The sequence below is a fragment of the Sphaeramia orbicularis genome, chromosome 20 (assembly GCF_902148855.1).
Source record: "Sphaeramia orbicularis chromosome 20, fSphaOr1.1, whole genome shotgun sequence".
Taxonomy (NCBI): domain Eukaryota; kingdom Metazoa; phylum Chordata; class Actinopteri; order Kurtiformes; family Apogonidae; genus Sphaeramia; species Sphaeramia orbicularis.
In genome coordinates, this window is record NC_043976.1 from 15,712,060 (window position 1) to 15,724,932 (window position 12,873).

Consider the following 12,873-nt stretch of genomic DNA (forward strand, 5'->3'; position numbering starts at 1 on the left):
TCATAATAACCTACAAATAATGAGAACTGTAAATTTCTCTCTTTGTTTTAGTGTAAAAAAAAAAAGTAAAATTACACAAAAATGTTTACATTTACAGAGTAGTCTTTTACAAACAAATATGAATATCTGAAATGTCTTAATTCTTAATTCAAGATTTTTTTTTGCTCAATTCAAGATTTGTTTTGCTTAATTCAAGATGTTTTTTGCTTAATTCAAGATTTTTTTTTTTTTGCTTATTTCAAGATTTTTTTTTGCTTAATTCAAGATTTTTCAGACCAGTAAAATACTATCATAATAACCTACAAAAATGAGAACTGTAAATTTCTCTCTTTGTTTTAGTGTAAAAAAGTAAAATTACACAAAAATGTTTACATTTACAGACTAGTCTTTTACAAAAAAATATGAATATCTGAAATGTCTTAATTCTCAATTCAAGATTTTTTTGCTCAATTCAAGATTTTTTTGCTTAATTCAAGATTTGTTTTGATTTGTTCAAGATTTTTCTGCTTAATTCAAGATTTTTTGATTTGTTCAAGATTTTTTTGTTGCTTGATTCAAGTTTTTTTTTGTTGTTGTTGCTTATTTCAAGATTTTTTTTGCTTAATTCAAGATTTTTCAGACCAGTAAAATACTATCATAATAACTGATAAATAATGAAAACTGTAAAATTTTCTCATTGTTTTAGTGTAAAAAAAAAAAAAAAAGTAAAATTGCACAAAAATGTTGACATTTACAGACTAGCCTTTTATAAAAAAAAAATAAATAAATAAAAGTGAATAACCTGAAATCTCTTAAGAGAAGTATGTGGAATTTCAATAATATTCTCGCCGTTATTTAATGTTTTTTGTGTTTGTAGATCCACTGTGATCTCTAAGTTGTGATTCACATGTATAAATGATCAACTGAGGTGTAATACTGTTAACATTGCACTTATTTTACTAACAAATGTTCATATTGTTCATATTTGTTCATGTTATGTTCAACTACAATTTGTGGATATAAACATTTTCATTACAGAATTTACTTTTTACACTCAAAAGTCTCATCCTATTACTTATATTATTTCACTGGTCCGGCCCACTTTCACTTTAGATCATATTAGGCTGAATGTGGCCCCTGAATTAAAATGAGTTTGACACCCCTGGTCTAAGTCATCCACTATATGGACAAAAGTATGTGGACATGTTGAATTCAGGTGTTTCTTTTCGAACAGGGGTCTGGGATACAAAATAATGACAAATGGGTGAAGTCAAGGGAAGGTTAACATCTGGTCAAAAAAATGTAATTACAATAATTTACAGCAAATTTACATTTTGGGTAGGTAATGACTTATATTTTCAGGAAAATGTATTTTGAAATGAGAAAATAAAATTGTGGAAAAAAAAATTTGAGGAGTTTTTTGAGTGCAAATGTTTGGAAAGTGTCATTTGGGTTCATTTTATAAACTCTCAAAAATAAACTAAATGTATTCCAGATACATTGATATTTGACTATTATGTTATTTATGTCATATTCTAAAATTAATAAATGCATATATATGCAGAATACATTTGAATATATTGTTAATATTATTTGTAAGTTGTAAATATTGTAAAAAACAAAAAAACAAAAACTATGACATTGATTATTGAAAGAAAAAATGTTAAATTTGATATTTACTTTTGTTGTCCATACGTGACGCTGTCATTTGTCAAAACTCTATTTAGGTATGATAAAATATTTTTTTTCCTCTAACCAATTATTAAAATAGAGGGGTTTATGGTTTACACTGAATACGTTTTAGGATGAAAATGTCAGAGGAACTTTGTAATTCTTGCAAAAATAGATGTTAATTTTTTGTCCATCTGTGATGCAGTAGTTTTTTTGATATTTTTCATTTAAAAATATTTGAAACAAAATTTTGCCCTTCGAGTATATTTAAGGTGGCATTTAGACCTTTTACATATAATATGGTCTGTCTTTGTTTTTCCCAACCAGTCACATCATTAGCCCGTTAGCTTAGCATAACAGCCACTACAAAATGACTAAATACTGAACTGATAATTGAAAGAATAAATGTTAAATTTGATATTTACTTTTGTTGTCCATACGTGACGCTGTCATTTGTCAAAACTCTATTTAGGTATGATAAAATATTTTTTTCCTCTAACCAATTATTAGGTTGCAAAATAGAGGGTTTAAGGTATACACTGAATACATTTTAGGATGAAAATGTCAGAGGAACTTTGTAATTCTTGCAAAAAATAGATGTTAATTTTTTTGTCCATCTGTGATGCAGTGTTTTTGATATTTTCATTGAAAAATATTTGAAACAAAATTTAGCCCTTTGAGTATATTTAAGATGTGTGGTGGAAAAATTTACTTTTTTATATTTTATACTCTTTATATTTTATACTGTTAGTACATCTTCTTTTAATGCTGAGTCATTATTCATTATGTGTGATGTTTACCACTCTGTAACACCCCCAACCCAGGAACAGAGTTCTTGCCTTGAGTTAAAACCCAAACACCTAAATGTCTGAATGTGTAGATAGAGGATGGCGCCAGCACTCCAGATAGGATCCAAGCAAGGTTAGAGTGAAGAGGTCATCATGACCTTTTCACAGAGCAGAGAAGGAGTAGTATGGGGTGGTACGATGTACGTAAGGAATGACATCATAGTTGAGGGGGTTGGATTTGGTTCTATATAATCTTTAGTTTCTCTTGTTTAATCAGACTTCACTTACAGAGTTTCTCTGTGATTGACTTCTCAATAAATGCATTTATTTATTTTAACTTAACTTTCTCTCCTCTTTGTGTGTGGGTTATCAGTTGAACATTTCCATAACAGATGGCATTTAGGCCTTTTACATATAATATGGTCTGTCTTTGTTTTTCCCAACCAGTCACATCATTAGCCCATTAGCTTAGCATAACAGCCACTACAAAATGACTAAATACTGAACTCTAACAGTGATTAAATGTGTCCCAATACTTTTGTCCATATAGTGTATGACTTCGGCAATTATGCTATGAGACTAACAACATTATCCTTTAAGTATCCATACATTGCACACAAAGAAATTTAAATTACGTACTCGAGAAAGTGCGACAATTTAAAGTGTTATTCTCAAGATTCAAGAGCGTTTGTTGTCATTACGTGTACGCGTAATGAAGTTTTGACAGGTGATTCTCAGCTAAGAAGGTGAAAAAGACATCAAATATAACACACTATAGGAATTCAAACACCATATGTATAAAAATAAATGTAAAAACAGTATGAAGAGCAGCAGAGGAGCATGCAGTCACAGTTTCAAAAAAACCCTCTTCCACTTTACTGTCATGAATGAGCAGGTAACGTGACAGTGATGATGAGGCGCTGAAGTCGGCGCCGTTAACACATCACACTTGGCCTGTCGCCACCTAATTTTCAGCGCTTTACTTTTGCGCCATCAACTTGTTTGTGATGTTTAACAGATGTGTGTGTGTGATAATGATAAAAAACAATGAAAACTATAGTAGTGATTACAGTCAGGTCTGTTTACACCACCGTAAAAGTCTGATAACTAGGAGTAATCGGATACTTGTAATAATTAAACCTGATGCCTTTAAATGCACTTAAGAAATGCGATATTCAAAAATCCCTGGTTTAGACGCTCTAGTATATTATCGGATTTCTTTTGTAGTTCGTATGTACATAGTGATGGTAGAATCAAACTTCCTGTTATTGTCCTGTTTCTGTAACTTACATTTTCTACTAGTCCTAGGCGATATCACATTTAAATGATTTGATACAATACCGATTACTTTTTGGCATATATAATCGATACCTGATACCGATACGTTCAGTGATTTTTTTTTTTTAATTAAAATGTTACACTGAAAGACATGTCACATGACAAATACTGTCTATTTTGCAATTTTATTTAAGCAATGAAATGAATTAAAAAAACAAAACAAACAAAAATAAATAATTGACATAAATATTAATTAAACTATAAAATAAACACAAACAGTAAATACAAATATGACTATAAAAAATGTTCAAATAGAATGCATAAATAATAAACACATGAATTAAAAAATAAATAAATAAATAAATAAACATGAATAAAATAACTACATAATTTTAATGTATTCATTTAAATGGTCACAACTCCAAAGACCTTTTTTTCCCGCATTTGTCGCATTTCAATGACATAAAGGTCGGATAAATGCGACCTAGCCGTTCACACTTAAGTCACATTGCGAAATATTACATATGTATTGGATTTAGGACCACATATGAAAGTGGCCTGGGTCAGATTTGAAAAAAATCGGATTTGTGCTGTTCAAACTATCTTTAACAGATCGGATACAGGCTGGGGCACCGTTAAGGAAGGGGGGGTAAACATGACAAATTCATGGGGCCCAGCATTTGTGGGGGCCCATAGAGCAGTGGAGGGGGTCTAGTGGATTCAGGTAAGAAGTGTGAATCGTCTAAGATCCGCTGTATCATAGAAGCATAGACAAGTGCACCGCAACCAATTATGGGCCCCATGAAAGCATAACACTGGTCAACAACAAATTTATGTTTGAGGGTACATTTACACGGCAACACTCCGCAAAGATTTCCTTTGCGTTATAAAATCATTCCGCGTTAAGACGAAGCCGCTATGATAACGATCGTGTTAACATGAGTCCGCGAGGGCGGTGAATACGTTGTAGTGGCCATGCCAGACCAGTAGCTGGTGATGTAGAGCTGTCGTGAAACAGTGGCGGTAAAAACGCGCCTGCGCACAACGATTTCCGGTTTAGACAGCCTTTAAATGAGGAGAAGAAGAAGAGGCGGACAACACTATTTACAAACAACAATGGTTAGGGTTAGGGGTTATACAAAGACGCAGGACTCTTTTGTCTGGACAGATGAGTTGAGCACAGTTAGCAGCACGTATGTTGTTCTGAAACCGGCCATTGTTGTGGTTGTTCCTTCTTTTTCTGCAGCTTTATGGTCATAGAGGCTGGCAAACCAGCTTGGAGGCGCATTACCGCCACCAACTGGCCTGGAGTGGGTTAACTGGCAGTTCTTGGCTGCGCGCGCATGCGGCGACGTCATATTTTACCCCGGAACGTTCCGATTCGCGTTAACACGGAGCTGAAATGCGGAGCGTATCGATAACGTTCCACCCTGGACCCTGGTATCAAAAGTTTCCGGATTCAGGCACTCTAGACACCGTTTCCATGTTAACAGCAGGCTAATCCGCGATGAAATCTTCCCGGAGTCGACTGAATCCTACGCCGTGTAAACAGCCCCTGAGTTTTTTGAGCTGATTTAGGATAATTTTGGTGTGCTGAATCCACAAATCACATTAATTTTGCTCAGTCAGGTCAACTTCTGAACTATGCCACATATTGGTTTTTAACATTTTGCTTACATTTATGGGCATTTTCACATCATATGATACAAAATTCTTTCATATTTCTTGCAATAAACGACTTCTGAAGATTTTACTTTTGCCAATTTATGATTAATGTTTTTTTTAATATTACAGGTGAATGAAATGGCTTCGACTAGAAGATCTTGCAAAACTAAGCCTGACGTATTCTGCTACATCTGCGGTGAATACACCATTGTACCTAACAGGAATCCTGTTAGAAAATGATTTTTTTCTCTTAAAACCTATTTTGGGTGAGAACTATATAAAAAATCAACTGATAAGTCACAAAATGTAATCAATTTTGTGAGAAGATCAAATTTTTCAAATCAAATTAGCAAAAAAAACCTGACCTGATTGAGAAAAACAGATGTCATTTTTGGATTTAGCGGTGCAAAACGGTCCTAATTCAGTTGAAAAAACCTAGACAACTTGCAAAAAAAATTTTTTGTAACCCAGTGTAATCATTCTGGACCCTACAGAAATGGACTATCTTATCAATCTGTCAGACCGGGAGGGGAGGGGGTGGTTGTACATGGGGGTGTGGTCCATAAACAACACCACTTATGATACTGTGAAAACAAAACCAGAACTAAACATGCTTTCAATGACTTCTACACCTACAGAAATTGATTATCTTGTCAATCGGACAGAATGGCGGGGGGGGGGGGGGGGGGTGTATGGGGGTGTGGTCCATAAACAACATCACTTATGATATCGTAAAAATGAAACAGAAACTTAACATGCTGCCAACATTGCCCTCCCAACTTCTACACCTCTCAGCAGATCTTACACGACATTTTCAAAACTTCTATATCTACAGGCCCCCCACCCCCCATACAAAAATACTGCGCCCCATGAATTTGTCATGTTTACCCCCCCTTATAGGTGCCCCAGGGTATAGAAGTCAGGAGTCGGATGTCAAAAGCATTAAGTTTCAGTTTCGTTTCACGCCAGCGTATCCTACGTTAGTTATGGACTGCAAACCCCCCCCCCCGTTCTGAAAGATCGACAACATATTGAATTTACGAAGGGTCCATAACGTTTACCTTTCATGGTGCCCCTAGACCCTGAATACAGGTCACATATGGGCAAAAAATCAGATTTGGGCCACGTTTGTCTGCAGTCTGAACGTAGCGTACTGACTGACTCTTAGATCAAATAATTTCTAATATTTGGGAACTTCTGTAAAAAAGATGGATTTTATATCATTATTCAACATCGTAATGATGCGATGAGTGTAATTTTTCAAACTGGCTGATATTTCTAAGTAAAAATGCTGTTGAAGTCGCAGTCGTATAACACTGGCACTCATACAGAAAACTTCACTCAGAACCCAGACTGTATTTTTTGTTCGGATACGAGCTTCACATTTAACAAATACTTTTGATATCATTCCAAAGGCAAATAATGAGTCTGGAGCTTTGATTGGATGGTACAGTCCGCTGATTTGGATTTAACTTCTCCAGACTTTGTACCGCGACGGAGACGAACTCCATAGACTGCGTAGCGCGTACTTCCTCTGCTTCTGTTCCCATAGACGTCCCGCTCAAACAGCCAACATTTCATTTACCACCGGCAGTATATAAGCAAGCTACAATGACCATAAATCAGTTCTCATGTGACGCCGAACATCTGGGCTCTTTAAGACACGCTACGTCGATGCTGTTTCTGAGTGACTGCAGGGAGAGCCTGAAATGTACCCACCATAATGACTAAAGTTATGTCAGCTAATTTTCAAGGCTCCAGTGTGAAAAAAAAAAAAAATCAAGCTTGATTAACACTTTCCCTACTTGACACCACTAAAACACAGGCTGAACTGTGTTTTAAAGTGTAGCTCATTAGTTTTCTTTAATCTAAAGTCTGATAATGTGTTACATTATCTTAAAAGTGTAATTATCGCATAATCAAGCGTATGTTGTGATTGGATATGACTGTCGGTGCAGCTTAATGTGTTTGATTTAAGGCACCTAAAGGCAGATGAGTCATACAATGAGATTAGACCAGCACTTGAAAGTTGAACTAAGGTATAAATAAGCATTGCATCAAATAAGTGGCATGGTTGCCATGGTGATATGACAGCTGTCACCAGGGGTTGTGTTGATGAGGGAAAGTGGGGCCTGTGGTTTCACCCCTCACTCTGCGCTGCTCCGTAGTGGCTTCCTATGACATCGACGCCTCGCACATCAGCCACATGTGACACCCATACAACCACCCCCCCCATACCCCCCCCCCCTCGCCCCCCGCCCTTCCACCGCCATCATCACATAAAAACAAACACACACAAATTCCAACGCCGATTGAAAAAAAAAAAAAAGTCATCTCTCAATCTTTTCATTTTGATAAGCCCGCTCTCTTATTTCGTATCGATTATCGTAATAACTCGCTTATTTATGGGTTATTTATTGTGTTGTTATTTTTTCTGTAGATCACATTGGTCTGTATGTGGAACCTGAACCAAAAGGATCTGGACAACCTGGACTGTTCAGGTTCATTTTTACACTTTCATCCTGCAGGGCCGGAACGGAACCTTTGGCGGGCCAGATTTAGCCCCCGGGCCACATGTTTGACACCTGTGATTTAAACCAAACTAACCAATACAATAATATTTATCACAATATAAAACTATATTATGACATTTGTCATGATTGTTTTGTATCTCAGACCCCTGTTAGAAAAGAAACACCTGAATTCAACGAGTCCCAATAACACCTATACACCCCCCCATACCCCCCCCACCACCACCACCACCACCACCATCATCACATAAACAACAAACACACACAATTCCAATGCCGATCAGAAAAAAATATCATCTCTCAATCTTTTCATTTCTGATAAGCCCGCTCTCTTATTTCATATCGATTATCGCAATAATTCGCTGCAATTCTTCCCGTCACAAGCGTGTTTGTTGACTTGATCCTGACAAGCCGGAACAGCAGACTAAAGTGATCTCCTGGTGAGACCTTAGATTAAATTTGCTCTCTGTTTTGTCTTTTTATAGAATTCTTTCTAACAGGGGTCTGGGATACAAAACAATAATAACAAATGTCATAATATAGTTTTATACTATGATAAATGTTATATTGATTATTAGAATAGATAGAATAGAATAGAATAGAATAGAATAGAATAGAATAGAATAGAATGCTCTTTATTGTCATTATACATTGTACAATGAAATTGGGGGAGCTTCTTCATATCAGTGCAGCAATATTAAGGCTTAATATTGGTGTTTTTATCTCAAATCAGCATAAACAGGACATCTTACAGCTGTAGCTATGATGTGTCCCAATATTATTATCCATATAGTTTATAACATCAATATTTCCTTAAAGCTAAATGGACAGTTTTTCCTTCTTAAGTGAGATGTGAAGAAAGTAGATGGTTAATTGTGGTAGAAAACTATTTACTGTCAGAGCACGAAAAAATATTTTTGAAATTTAGAGTTAGAACATTTAAAATTGTAGTCACAGATTTAAAAAAATAAAATAAAAAAATAATAATAATAATAATATAATAATAATAATATAATGTTGAGAGTAATTATGTAAAAACCATCTCTGAGGCATTTTGGAAACAAAGGTAATAATTTAAACCAGGGTGTCAAACTCATTTTAGTTCAGTTCCATATTTAACCCAACTTGATCTCAAGCGGGCCAGACCAGTAAAATAATGACTTAATAACCTATAAATAATGACAAATCCAAGTTTTCTTTTTGTTTTAGTACAAAAAACCCCCAATTCAATTATGAAAATATTTACATTTTACAAAAAAGATGTGAATAACCTGAAAAAACTGAAATTTCATTTGAAAAATTTGTGCAATTTTAACAATATATGCCTCGACTTACTATTTGTACATGTACATTTACAGTGTTACACAGACATTTGGTAACAGGCAGAATATTGTTAAAATTTTGGAGTTTGGAACTAAATTTGAACAATTTCTACAACATTCCATCTCTTATTATTATTATTAACACAACTACAGATCACAGTGGATCCATAAATGCACAAAACATTTAGTAACAGACACAATATTGTTCAAATTGTACATTTTGGGTTGTTCATCTTGTGTTTTTATTTATGCATTTATTTGCATTTATTGTGAAAGAATAGTTTTGTGAATGTAAATATTTTCACAGTGTAATGTTTTTTTTTCACTTCAATATTTTCCACATAATTTTTCACAAAGAAAATTTGTAGTTTTCAATATTAATGGGTTTTTTATTGTATTGTTATTTTTACTGTAGATCACATTGCTCTGTATGTGGAACTTGAACCAAAATGATTTTAACACCTGACTGTTCAGGTTAATTTTTACACTTTCATCCTGCAGGGCCGGAATGGAACCTTTGGCGGGCCAGATTTAGCCCCCGGGCCACATGTTTGACACCTGTGATTTAAACCAAACTAACCAATACATAATATTTATCACAATATAAAACTATATTATGACATTTGTCATTATTGTTTGTATCTCAGAACCCTGTTAGAAAAGAAACACCTGAATTCAACGTGTCCCAATGACACCTATACCCCCCCCCCCCCCCCACCCCATACACCCCATACACCCCCCTTGCCCCCACGCCTCCACCGCCATCATCACATAAACAACAAACACACAAATTCCAATGCCGATCGAAAAAAAAAAAGTCATCTCTCAATCTTTTCATTTCTGATAAGCCCGCTTCTTTCATATCGATTATCGCAATAACTCGCTGCGATTCTTCCCGTCACAAGCGTGTTTGTTGACTTGATCCTGACAAGCCGGAACAGCAGACTAAAGCGATCTCCTGGTGAGACCTTAGATTAAATTTGCTCTCTGTTTTGTCTTTTTATAGAATTCGCCGTGTGCCGCCTCGTGAAAATGTTTTCCGCATCCCTCGTGTCTTGACATATCCGTTTTCATCTCCCAGCTTGGCGCAACACCTATGATAAACTGATAATTTGGATGATGACAGGGTGTGAGGATGTATGTTGTTTGTGTGATTAATGCAGCGGTTCAGGCAGTGTTTAAGAGGCAAAGTGGTAAAAAAAAACACAAAACACCCCCCCAGCACTTTACAATAAGGCTACTCGTGTAAAAGGTTCATAAATGACCTGGAATTAGATCATTAATTAGGTTGTAAAGACTTTAAACACTTATAAAGACTTTATAATAGTTTTCATTCATCGGTTCAGGCTTGTTGTTTGGTAGGGCTGATGCTGTTAAATGTCAGAATTCTCTTTTTATCAGTCAGTCTGTTAGCATTGTGACAACTTACTGCCATTTATACAAACTGAACCTTTTAAAGTGTAAAATACAACACTATTTATCAAAGACCTCTAACTGCTTTTGTGGCGACTCCCAGATTTTTTTTTTTTTCTCTCTTAAGTGATTTCTGACCATTTATTACATGATTATCCTCTGCTTTTTGCATGTTGTCTGTGAAAATCTAGTATTTTCCTATATTGAATTTACTGACCATGTAGTAAATTCAAAGGTTATTGGATCAAAACTGTGAAAACTGAGGAAAAAATGAGTTTTTTTTTTTTTTTAAATATATCATTAACTGAACATAAAAGGGACTTTGATCTGTCATGTGTATCATGTCTTATTTTATTCTGCGAGGCGTCTTAAGCTAAGTTTTATTTTTTTTGGTTTTCAGCCCTTTGTCATTTACAGTTGGGTGCGTCTATGAAACTGGGTTTATTTTGGTATCTGACACTTTTCCAGCATTTTAGACCCATAATAAAAGAGAAATTTACACATATTCCCCCAGTCTGTACCTAATAATGACCTCAGATAAATGCAAAAAAATATATATACTCATGCTCTGAGCCATCCCAAAATTAATGGATTTTTAATCAAATATTGGGGCCAAAAATAGGACCAAACTTAGGACATGAAAGCCTACCTAGGTGTCAGTGCATTTATTTTGAAAACATGGCTTGAAATAGTCTTATATACCACTACAAATAAAGACACTGTGTTAAATTTGATGATCCTAGTGGTTTTTCTAATCCAGACATGCAGGTTTTTCATAAATCTCAGTCTCATTCCAGGTTTCGCGTGTAACCCATCGTGTTCACTGGCATTACATGCAGAACCTGCCCAGCTAAACGCATATAAATCACGAGTGATTTCGCAACAGCGGTCATTTTTGCAAACATTCTGCCTTGCATAATTAGTTCACTTCCCAAAATGTACCTGTGAGAGATAAATTAAAAAAAAAAAAATAGTAGCACATGATTTTCGTGTCCTTTTTTACTGTGTTACATACGGATAATTTTATAAATCTAATATAAAAATGTGCTTTATCGGAAAAATAGTTTGACTTTTATTTCAGTAAATTTATTTTTAAAATAGACCCAAAGTGCCTCCAAACTTGCTTCATAACATTAGTCTTGATCTGGTTTGAATTTTTAGCCCCATGTCCTGTTTTAGGACCAGTTTCGTAAAAGGACCCAGTTATATTCAAATTATTTATTTATTTTTTAACTTATGCTCCTTGCAGCGCTGTGGGTCTTAAAATTATGCATTTTCAGTCTTCTATATGTACTGTACATATGGCAAAACTGACAATAAAGCTGACTTTGACTTTTTTTTTTTTACTTATTTAACATTATAAAAAGGTCTTAATCCACTGTTATTTATCAAATTACATGGGTTTTACAGGTGAATACATGTTGCAGAAGATGATGGTGTTTCCATGTTCACTACAGACCCTCTAAATGTCCAAATGGGTCACATCTGATGACCGTAAAAACTGTATTTTTCTAGAATTATTTTCATACATTGATGGAATTAGCAGATCAACAGGTATTACACATTTTAGCTCAATAGCTGCTTTTGGTCACTGGTGTCTGTTTAGGGCTGGAAGGTTAAACAGTGATTAATATTCTATTTAAGACACTCACAATGGTCATTTTTATTTTAATTTAAAACATTTAATTCAATTTTACTTAATTCTTTAAAGCACAGGTGTCAAACATGCGGCCGGGGGCCAAATCCGGCCCGCCAAAGGGTCCAAGGCCCACGGATGAATTAGTGAAATGCAAAAATTACATTGGAGATATTAACAATCAATGGTGTCAAAATAATTTTAATTCAGGTTCCATATACAGATCTCAGTTGGGTCAGATCAGTAAAACCTTATCATAGTAACTTATAAATAATGACAACTGCAGATTTTATCTTTGTTTTAGTGAAAAAAGTACAATTACATGAAAATGTTGACATTAATAAACTATTCTTTTACAAAAAATGTGATAACCTGAACAAATATGAACAACCTGAAATGTCTTAAGAGAATAAATGCAATTTTACCAATATTATACCATGTACTATATGTTTGGTGTAATTATAATTGTAATATAAGTTGTAACGCACATGTGTAAACTGATAAACTGATTGTTAAAATTGCACTTGTTTTTCTTAAGACATTTCAAGTTGTTCATGTTATTCAGATTTTTAAGGAAATATTGTAATGTA